Raw genomic sequence first — 10712 nt, 5'->3', positions numbered from 1 at the left:
AAAAGCTACATAACACACAAGGGGACGGGTAATAACCGGAAAAGCACGACATGGGACCTTTAAAGTGACATTTTTGTTAACACAGTGAGATTTTTGTTAATTTTTTCTTTGGGTGTTTATTTCTAATTTAAACCGATTATGGATATTTATTTTACTTTATTCAGAATAAATTGTCATTGCTATTTCAAAGGGTGCAGATGCATTTTTATGATTTTACATTATAATTATATCAGTGGCATAAAATTGTTTCATTTAGTGCAAATATTGTTGGAAAAATATATTGTGAGCCATTGCGACCGGCCTAGTCTGAACATAACTTACTTTAGTTGTACTTTTACTCTAGTATTACAATAATTGTATGACCCTTCCCAACATTAATGATCTTCTGTGTTACATTTAGGATGGTCTTTAGTTGGTTCAAATAAATCAGAAGGAGTTGCTTGATAATGCTTGATGAGCACTGATGAAATTGTACATGATGACTTACCCTTCAAAATCTATTTGAATTTGTACTTTTATATCAGGAAAAGCAAGAAATGTTCTGGCGGGTAGTCAGTAAAACGTTCCCAGTGCAGTTTACTGTAACTTTTTACAGCACTTCATTGATGCAGTTTCAAGATTGACAGGAAAGTCTGCATTTTGAGTTTCACTTGATGGCTTATTGACGGACCGAGCATGATGGAATTATCTTTTGGCATCAATCTCACATTTTCAGAGAGGAAGGCACAAACAAAGCGGAGCAGAACGGAGAATGTAAGTGAACGCATGTCGAAGGGTATACCGGCCAAGAGTAATAGATCCAGTGAGGAAGACACAAAAGAAGACATTGCTGTAATTGCTTATGACGCACAAAGCCATCTCCTGGAGACGGTGCAAATGGTAAAGCCAATATTTCCACATAATAACCCTTAGGCCTCTTACAACAACACCCCATGGACAGCCTCGCAGCAGACTAATGACTCTAGTGCCATCATCTTCCATCTTGTATCTTAGCAACCGCCTCGCATCTAAAACCGTCCCTTAACAGAAGACATTTCATTCAACCTCCAAGACCCCTGAAGAAGACGTCTATCGCAGGTACGCTCTGGGAACATTTGTGCTGTGGCCTTTCTCCCGCTGAGCAAAAATCTGACAATCAATCTGATCCTTAACCACAGCCTGTCCTCGGGACCCGGCTGGATGGACGGCAGTAATCCTGGTCATGCTTTTGTGGGCTGCAATCAGGGGATCTGTGATCTGCTGGCTGGGGTTCAATAAGCTCTCTCACACACACAATGTCCTAGTCACTCACCTTGGTGATGCTAGAAACTGCAGTGTTTGAATATAGCAAAAACTAAAACACAAATGTTAATGATTTTAGAAAGGGGCTAAAGTACTAAGTATGTTTTCTTATTCTCTACAAGAAAGTCTATGAACATGTGTATGTAAGCGTGTATGAATGTGCAAAATCATCCATCTATTGTGGCGAACTATGACAACAAATAAACTGTATGAGCAATTACTTTGTTATCAGCTATAATCTAACTTTGAATATATTAATGCTTTCTTCTTTGTTTAATTTTGCTCTTTTTTTTCTGTTGTGATTTGTTTATACTGTATGTAAAAATATGAGTTTATATTCTGAACAAAGTGCATCTCTTTAATAAAATAAACCAATAAATAAAAAGTATATTTAAAAAAAAAAGGAAGTTGCCATGTACCTCACACACGTAACTCAAGGTAAGCCTGTTGTTTGATAAGGCTGTAAAACGCTAGAAAAACTATAGAGCCGTGGACAACATGAACACAACGACTGACCTAACGGGGCGAACAGCTGACCTCTAAAATATTGGCAGGGCAGCAGTGTATCATGAATAGGAGCAGGCAGAGAAGCATTGACAAACAATAAAACCCCAGGGTGTTTGATTGACGGCAACAAAAATGTGGTAAAAAAAGCCCCGCTGACGACAACACTCCATCTCAGCTGCTTAGCATGCAAAGTTATTTTGTGAACTACACAAGTCACAATTTATCTGGTTTATAATTTATTTTTATTCTATAAAAGCAGCATTCTCTAACATTTTAAATTGCTGCATTCTCATTTCCATAATGGCACTGTAATTAGACGGCAGAAAAATGCGAGGTCTTGTGCAGAAAAAAGTAGCGCTGAGTGACATCAGACGCTCTGTCTATCAACTGCAAATGGTTTGTTTTTCTCCCAGCTTTAATTAAATGCATTCATTGTTAATAATCATGCTTATCAGCATAATGCCACATTAAATATTTAATTTGCCAGCAGCTCACTGATAGATTAAGATAACATCCTTTTGTGGCGCATTGATAAGAGCTCAGCTACTGAACAGGAGGGATGTTACCGGTACGAAGACAAAGGAAGAAAAAAATAATCTTCAAAACAGTCTTCAAACAGCTCTTACTTTCAAAATATTGTTTATACCACCACGGCCAGAACTATTACAAGAAACGTGCTGCAGCCTGGGAATTTTCCAATTAAAAATAACAAAGATACTAGAATCCAAAACGAATATATTGTAAATGTGCTGCAAATGGAAAAGTTGGTGCAGGAAGTCAACACAAACACAGAAACTACACTCCAATGTGATGCTCTTTTATAAAAAAATAAAATGTATTTGTTTTGGCTTTCCGGCAGCACATCTACTTTATTTGCAGAACGTCTCTGTTCTTGTATTTGTTTTGTACTTTGAAAAGCGTTTTTTAAATTGGCTCAATTTAGAAAGCTGCACCAAAAGTTTCTAATAGAAAAGTTAGGGGGGGGGGGGACATAGCTATTTAGCTAGCTAGCGCCTTGTAATGGTACGTATGTGCACATGGGTGTCAGGGTTAGGTTGGGGCTCTTCGATGACATCACCACCCGTCTCCAAACATCCCGATCATCCGCCAGTCTAATGCACTCCACCACCTTCCGTGTCAGCCCGTGACATCATTGGGCCCAAAAATACTTTTTGCCATTGGCTAACATTGGAAAAAAAAATGTAAATCAGAGTTATTTTACCTCTCCATGAATCAGACTGAGCGGAGAACGGGAGATTGGAGGCGGGGCTTAAGGGAAAGCTAAACTGCACATGCTCTATGGGCCAACATATTGGTACTATTGCTCTCAAGAGGCACAGCCCAGCAACTTTCATAGGAATTACGAGGGCCCGCTTCCAACGGTGTATCCTGTTCTCTTTATAATCCATGTTCCTCGACCTCTTCTTCCGTCAACTACACCGTGCATGATGGTATTTGTTAGCGACCCGTTGGTTATTGTGATGTGTCCAAACCACTGTGACTTTCGCAGTCTGGCAGTTTTCGTCAGCGGTTCGAAAAACCCTGCCAGTGTCTGTATCTCCTGTTTCACAGAGTTGTTGTACGGTGCATTTGCCATGTCACCCCGAGGCTCCTCCTGTAGCAATGCTTTTCAAAAGGCGTCTACTCTCTTTCCCATATTTGTGTTGTATGTCCAAGTTTCGCATCCACAGTGGGCAATGGATATAATCAGTGAGTGCATCAGTTGAATTTTTCTGGCAGGGGAAATGTTCTTACGATTCCATATCTTATTTAGTTTGGCAAGCTGAGCTATTGCAATGGCCAATCTTCTCCTCACTTCCAAGTGCACACGGGTGACAATTAACAATTATGTTGGAAAGTGTTTTGTCCTGATCTTAGTTAAAAAACATTACATTCAGTAAGTTTAATCAACTTTTAATGTACCAACTACTACTACGATCAGATGATTTGGACCTCAAATAAAGTGTTTACGCTATTTTACATTCTGCCGGCATTCAGCCGAGTCAGCACTGGAAGTGAAGGACTGGCACTGATCCAGGAACAGTAGTGCTGGAGTAAGTAAGGTCACATGAATCATTCACTCTCAGGGAATGTAGACTAATGTATGCTTGGACACATTCTGTAAAGCAAACTTGTGTTTGAAAACACAGAAAATAAATAATGTCAGTGATTTGTGGGAGATGGATACTGGCGTGTGGGTGAATGAATTAAGTATGATTATTTAGTCGGCTGCTATCAGCCTAAACGCCAGAAAGAGAACGTGTTTGTCTCGCTTCCTAGACTATGAGTCACAAGCCAGCTGCACAGAGAGTGAATTGTTAATGAAGAGAAATTAAGAAATTAATTAAGAAAAAGGTGACTAAGACTGAAGCTGGATAATTTTCTTCATCAGTTTTGGCATCATAGTTAAAACCTTATGCAATGAAAAGTATTGGAAATGTAAAACTCGGTGAGTATGGCTGCTAAAGACAATTTGTTTCATTATTTACCAATCTGGCAATTATTTAGTTTATCTAAAAGTAGTGACAAATGTGAAAAATGTCCAATCCCTGTCCAAGGATTTATTTGGCCAGTCCAAGACCAATTTTTTTTTAACTTTAATATGATTTAAAAAAGAGAAACGCAGGGTATCCCAACACTTTTGAGTCTGAAAAGACAATTTTCTCCAAATGTTTTAAAGTAAGGGTAACTCAGTGAAGCAGAAAAACACAATTTAACTCCGGAATATTTACCCGCAGGTCTCCGTTGGCCAGGTGTGGGTGTTGGTGTCCGGGGTAGGTGCCGTAGATGGGCTCTTTGCAGTAAATCTTAATTACGCAGCGGTCTTGAACGTCCCGCGGGTCCTCCAGCTCATAGAACACATTACGGGTCTCATCTTTGATCAGCAGAGCTGTGTTGGGAGACCTGAACATCAATAATAGTCAAAACAAGAACAAAATAAGAATCAAACGCTGATAAATAGTCCCATGCAAAAACAATTTAAGCACCTATTACCCGCTAATAATCACTGATGTACAGACAAGGGAGGATTGGAAAATCTTACTGCATGAGGCCTTGTAATGAGAGAATCAACTGTGCAGTCTTATATTGAATTCATCAGCTGTGTATAATTCAGTTTGGAGTTAAGAGAGTCCAGCTGACAGTTACAATGTGAATTGATAGCTAACAAGCTTCAAATCAGATTTCAGAGATAATATAATAATAACACCTTAATGAAAATACCTACTTGGAACAGTTTCAAAAAATAGACTTCAAATCAAACAGAATATTTATATTATGACGTTGCTTCCTATATAATAATAATAATAGATTTATTTTGTTAGCGCTTTTACAGGTGCTCAAAGACGCTTTACAGATGTAGTGAAAAGAAAAGAAAGGAATAACAAATAAATATATAGTTAAAGTTAAAGTCAAATAATTTGAGGTGGAAAAAGGCGGTCCTGGATGTGATTGATGTGGTGGTTGAATTTGAGCTGACTGTCGAAGATGACTCCGAGGTTGCGGATGTGAGGGGGGGAGATGCTTTTATTTCAGAGAGACAGTTGGTGAGAGTGGAGTGTGTTGTGGGGGTGATGGTTTTTGTTGAGATATAAAGCTGGATGTCATCGGTGTAGCAGTGAAATTGAAGGTTGTGGCGACTAATTATTTTGCCAAGGGGGAGCATGTAGAGGATGAAGAGGAGGGGGCCAAGCACCGAACCCTGGGGGACGCCTTGGGACAGAGGAGCAGTGGAGGAGGTGCAGTTGTTGATGTTGATAAACTGATGTCTGTCGGTGAGGTAGGATTTCAGCCAGGAGAGTGCAGTGTCGGTGATGTTGAGTGATGATTCGAGGAGGGACAGCAGGATGGTGTGGTTGATGGTGTCGAATGCTGCGGTGAGGTCGAGGAGGATGAGGATGTTCAGGTTGCCGGAGTCAGAGGAGAGGAGGAGGTCGTTTGTGATTTTCAGAAGAGCTGTTTCTGTGCTGTGTTTTGATCGGAAACCGGATTGAAATGGCAGAGGTCATTGGAGCTGAGGTGGGATTTTAGCTGTGAGGCAATGACACTTTCAAGTATTTTTGACAGAAAGGGGAGATTTGAGATGGGCCGGAAGTTGGACATGATGTCAGGTGTGAGTCCAGGGTTGCGTTCCGATAATCCAAAAAAATCAGCTCCTAACGTCTAACCCTATCGTCTATTCCTTGACCTCTGAGTGAAACGTCATGGGGTTAAGGGATAGTGGATAGGAGAATTAAAAAGGACTTAGGAGAAGAGACTGCGGTACTTTAGAGAATCCGAATGCACTTTCACTATCCGACGTGTTTATGATGCGCCAGCGGACGTCATCAGGGCTGGACTGGGACAGCAAATCGGCCCTGGCATTTAGACCCAGACCGGCCCAAATCCATAAAACAAACGAATAGCAGCGGTTCCTGACAAGAAGAATAACTCAGTATAATTTTAAAAAAACGCTATTATTATCCTTTTTACGTACCAGGGGCAAACTAAACTAATACATACAACAAGTATGTGTAACTATCAATCATTAGAAATTAGACCTTCAAACCCTCTCACAAAGCGAACAGTGACCGAGCAGGGGGGTCTGATGGTGGTGGAGGCGGGGAGGGAGCGGATCAACAGCTTGAGCAGCTGTCAACTCAACATTGTAAATAACCAACCAAAAACGATCACCGGTTCATCTTGTTTTTGGCGTGAGAATAGTTTGGGCAGCGTGAGAGCGTGAGATTGAGAGTGAAAGCGTGTGTCACACGCTAGATGCGTGAGAGTTGGCAACCCTGATTTACCTGCTGCAGGTGGGGCCGACCAGTTATACAAGAGGGAGATAATAGCTGTACTTATTTTTTAATGAGCCACATGCCATGATGCACCAACTTCAGACTTCCTTACAGAGCCACTCCTCCAACACACACGAACGCGCACATGACCAATGAGGGCACGAGATAAGTTTGTGCACAGATGGAAGGCTGACAGGCAGGTAGGCCAACCCAAGTTCCCATCAGCAAAAACACGTGGGTTTGCTATCCTGGCTCCAAAATGGTGGAATGAGCTCCCCATTGAAATCAGGACAGCAGAAAGCCTACACATCTTCCAGACTGAAAACTCATCTCTTTCGACTCCACTTCGAGCGATATAATTACTAACAAAGCACTTATATACTAATAAAGGACTGGCTTATCTAAAGCCAGTTGAGTAGCACTTGAAATGTTTGGCTCTATGAAACCTGATATACTTATATGATTTTGTTTTCTTCAAGGTTGTGTCTTCCTGGTGGAACGGACATATTGTAAGTCGCTTTGGATAAAAGCCTCAGCTAAATGCAATGTAATAACCCCTTAAATTATGATTTCTAGTGAATTTAGGGGGGGGGGGGGGACCCTATAGTGCCCTGCCTCCCCTTTCTATGACAACACAATAGAGATAGGACCAGATGAGTCTACAGGATGAGTCATCGGCATCTTTTCTTGGGCTTGTTTCTCCCACAGATTGACCCTCTGATATGACTCCCTGATAAACACTGCTATGTCATTGATTAGGTTGAAAAGTGTTCCACATTCGATGACAGTTTGGGTAGTTTCAGCCAGGACAAGATTAAGAACATGACCATAGCACCACACATGGACATGAGTGGGTGACTGGGAGGTCATCAGTGCAGAAAATCCTTTGTACCGGCCTTGCATATTGGATGCTCCATCTGTTGCATTACCTATACACATGCCCTTGTCCAGTTTCAGATGCTCTAAGACCTCTGAGAGCAAGTTCACAAAGTATTGTCCGGTGGATGCATGGCACTTCACTAAAGCCACAAGCCTCTCTTGCACAGTCTCATTGACATATTTTAAGATTACTGAACACTGATCCTGAGAAGTTATGTCTTGTGTTGTGTCCAGCTGAACAGAAAACATTCCGGCCTTCTGGACATCACTGGAGATACTTTCTTTGATTAGACTACCAACAGTTTCTATTATGGAGTTAACAGTAGTTTTGGAGAGTAGGGTGATGAGAGACCCTCTACCTTTTGTTCCACTGGATTGGTGCAATTTCTTGCTCTTCTCTACGCAATCATCCAGATGCTCTTTTAAGCAGACATCATACTTTCCTAATAAAAGGATGAGCTCCAAAAAGTTACCATGGTCCACGGTGTTGTCAGCTAGCATATGTTCCCTCATTCTCCACCTGCCTGCACTTTCACCACATCCACCACACGCTCCAAAACCTGACGTCTCTTTCGGACTTGTTCCCTATGAGCGGACATCTGACTGCCAGCAAACATGCTTTCAATGTCTGCTTTAGAGCACCGTAAGAAAAAAGCTTCAGCACAGGTTGAATGTGTAATGCTCTTTTCGTGCTCCTCTGTACGCTGGTGTGCGTGCCTCCAATCTGACATTCCAGTTATAAATGTGCCAGTGTCAGTCCTCTTCCCAAATGCCAGACATACAAAACAAAACAACATATGACGTCCCTTGCAATATGTAAGCCACTTTCTGCTGGTGCCATCTTTACAGGTGAATACCTTCTGCACAACTGGATTTCTGGTATGTTGTTGTGGGTGCTGTTCTAAAAACATCTGTAACATAGATGGCTCGGGGCGGGCAAAGTAATCTATGTCCTCCTGCTCTTTGCTCTCCTCACTCTCCTCCTCTGGGGATGCGACCTGGCTCAACACAATGATACAGAATGAATGGATTCCCTGATAGAGGTCCATACAAATAGGCATTGACATAACAATACCACACAGTTAATGGTCAAAACTACATGTGTGCCTCCATTTTTTATCTATTTCTATATTATTCATTCTATATATTGTCAATCAAAACTACCACAAAAAGCTGACTATACAAACATTTTTCAGGTCCCAAAAGACCACTGTTGCCCTTATAACCAAATAAGTAAATAAACTAAACAAAACAAGCTGCCAGCTGACAGTAATTGTTCATTAATGTTGGTTAACTTTCAATGAGACAACGTATCAGAGTCCCATTAAGCTATATTTTAACTTGCCAGGGAAAACCTAAAAAAGACAGCTTACTAGCTTGTAGGCTAACGAATGTTTCTCTTATAATATTTGTCTTATTAGTGCTTCATCAAGGGGATATTAATGGGTTCCAGAACTACAGAGTATCATAACCTTAATAATAATCTTTTCCTAATTTTCTTAGCTTCTGCTTACCGCGAGTTCTCCTCGCTCTCCTCCCTCTCCCCACTCGCGCTGATCTCTCTCCCTCATCTTCCTCACCACCAATATCGGCCACGGGTTAGAAGAAGATGGACCTGCACCTGTACTAAACATGTCGGTTATTTTGACACAAGCGTCAGCATCAGCACGAAGGGCCTGCTTTTTTCTTGCCCGCAATTTTTCGGCTCCCCCTTTTCGCTTGGCCTTCGTCTTCGCCTTCGCCTTTTCCATTTCTAACTCGAACTTTTTTTTTTCTCGAAAAAAAAGGCAGTTTGGCTTCAACGGCCGGCTCACCTCCTGGGGGCGTGATGTAATGATGCACACCGAGCGGCCAAAGGGGGAGGTGATTAAAGATTTGATTGGGCCGGCCCAGTGTCAATTATTAAAAACATTTAAACAGAGGGCCAATCTTATGGGCCGGGACTTCAGAAAAAAAAAAAATGACGTGTCGGCCCAAAAGGCACGTCGGCCCACCGGGAAAATGCCCGGTATGCCAGATGGCCAGTCCAGCCCTGGACGTCATGAATGTGCATCTGCTGCTGTGGGGAAGCTATGGAAACTACAGTTTTCTATACAGCGGACTACAACATGGATGTTTAATAAGAACGAGGGACTACTGTAAACTCATCTAGAGACTCTGCACCGTGCTCTGATGCTGTTGTTTTATGCTTTATGAACGTGGACAATAGAGAAACATATTCTTCATGACCAAAGTTGGAATTTAAATAAAAAAGGAAAGTGAAACTTATGCTCGTCACCCTCTCCCTCCGGTCCACATTAATACAAATGATCCCAATACGTATGATTGTATGAACTATGAAAATATCTTAAAATCAATACAAATGTATTTATTATAAACGTTAGTCCTTAACATCTATCACTGTGTATATCACCATTCAAACATCTTTTAAAAGTTGAACAAACTCCGCACAGCTCAGTAAAGACTGTGAAATGTTGACTTTATTTGATTATTTCAGTAAAAACTAACGTTCATATTTCTCTTTTTGATTATAATACTGATTCAAAACAAAGCAGTTTGGAAACTTACCACATTCGTTTTAAAATGCTTAATAAGCACCGTAACGTTCACGATATAATTTCTCGGTCATAATCGGTTGTTTCCGTGAACGGCCGACTGTTGAGTGACGGCAAATGCTGCGGCTGCAATGCATTGTGGGGCAGCATTGTCTCCTCTCCTTTCGTCAAGGGAGGTCCAGTGGTTCCTAAGCTAAAGGAGGTTATTGTTGTGCGTAGACGGCTCTGCTAAGATTGTTCCCTAGTTTAGGTTTCATGTTATGTGTTTAGATAGGTTCCTGTTTTATTTTGATAGTCTTGTCTACCCTCATGTGTCTAAAGTACGTTTCCTGCCTTGTCTGTTTTCCCACTGTTGTGATTGTCTAATTGTCTTCACCTGGTGTTGTCTGTCTAGTATATATAGTTCTCGTCTTCCCCGGTCTCGTTGCCAGATTGTCTTGTGTGTTCCAAGCCTTCCAGCGTAAGATCCTTTTGTCATTGTCCATAGAGTTATCGTCCATAGAGTTAGATTAGTGTATTAGTAGTTTTTGTTTTGTTGCTTTATGTATTCAGTGTGTTATGACCTGTCTACATTAAAACACTTTATTTTGATACTTTGTTTGTCTCTGCATCGTGCATTTGATTCCACGCCCTTGTACAGCCCTAACAGTACAATCTGGCCAAAACATGGAATTAGCAGATGCAGAACCAGTTAAAACAGCGATACGACTTCAGG

General features: G+C 41.2%; 1 pseudogene; it reads right to left on the bottom strand.

The window, feature by feature from the left end:
* Positions 1-10712, bottom strand: part of LOC117553508 — a 159070-nt pseudogene that overhangs the window by 39565 nt on the left and 108793 nt on the right.

This window comes from Gymnodraco acuticeps, unplaced genomic scaffold, assembly GCF_902827175.1.
Source record: "Gymnodraco acuticeps unplaced genomic scaffold, fGymAcu1.1, whole genome shotgun sequence".
In the NCBI taxonomy this organism is placed as follows: domain Eukaryota; kingdom Metazoa; phylum Chordata; class Actinopteri; order Perciformes; family Bathydraconidae; genus Gymnodraco; species Gymnodraco acuticeps.
Note: the sequence above shows the minus strand (reverse complement) of the source record. Positions and strands in the feature narration are given on the sequence as shown.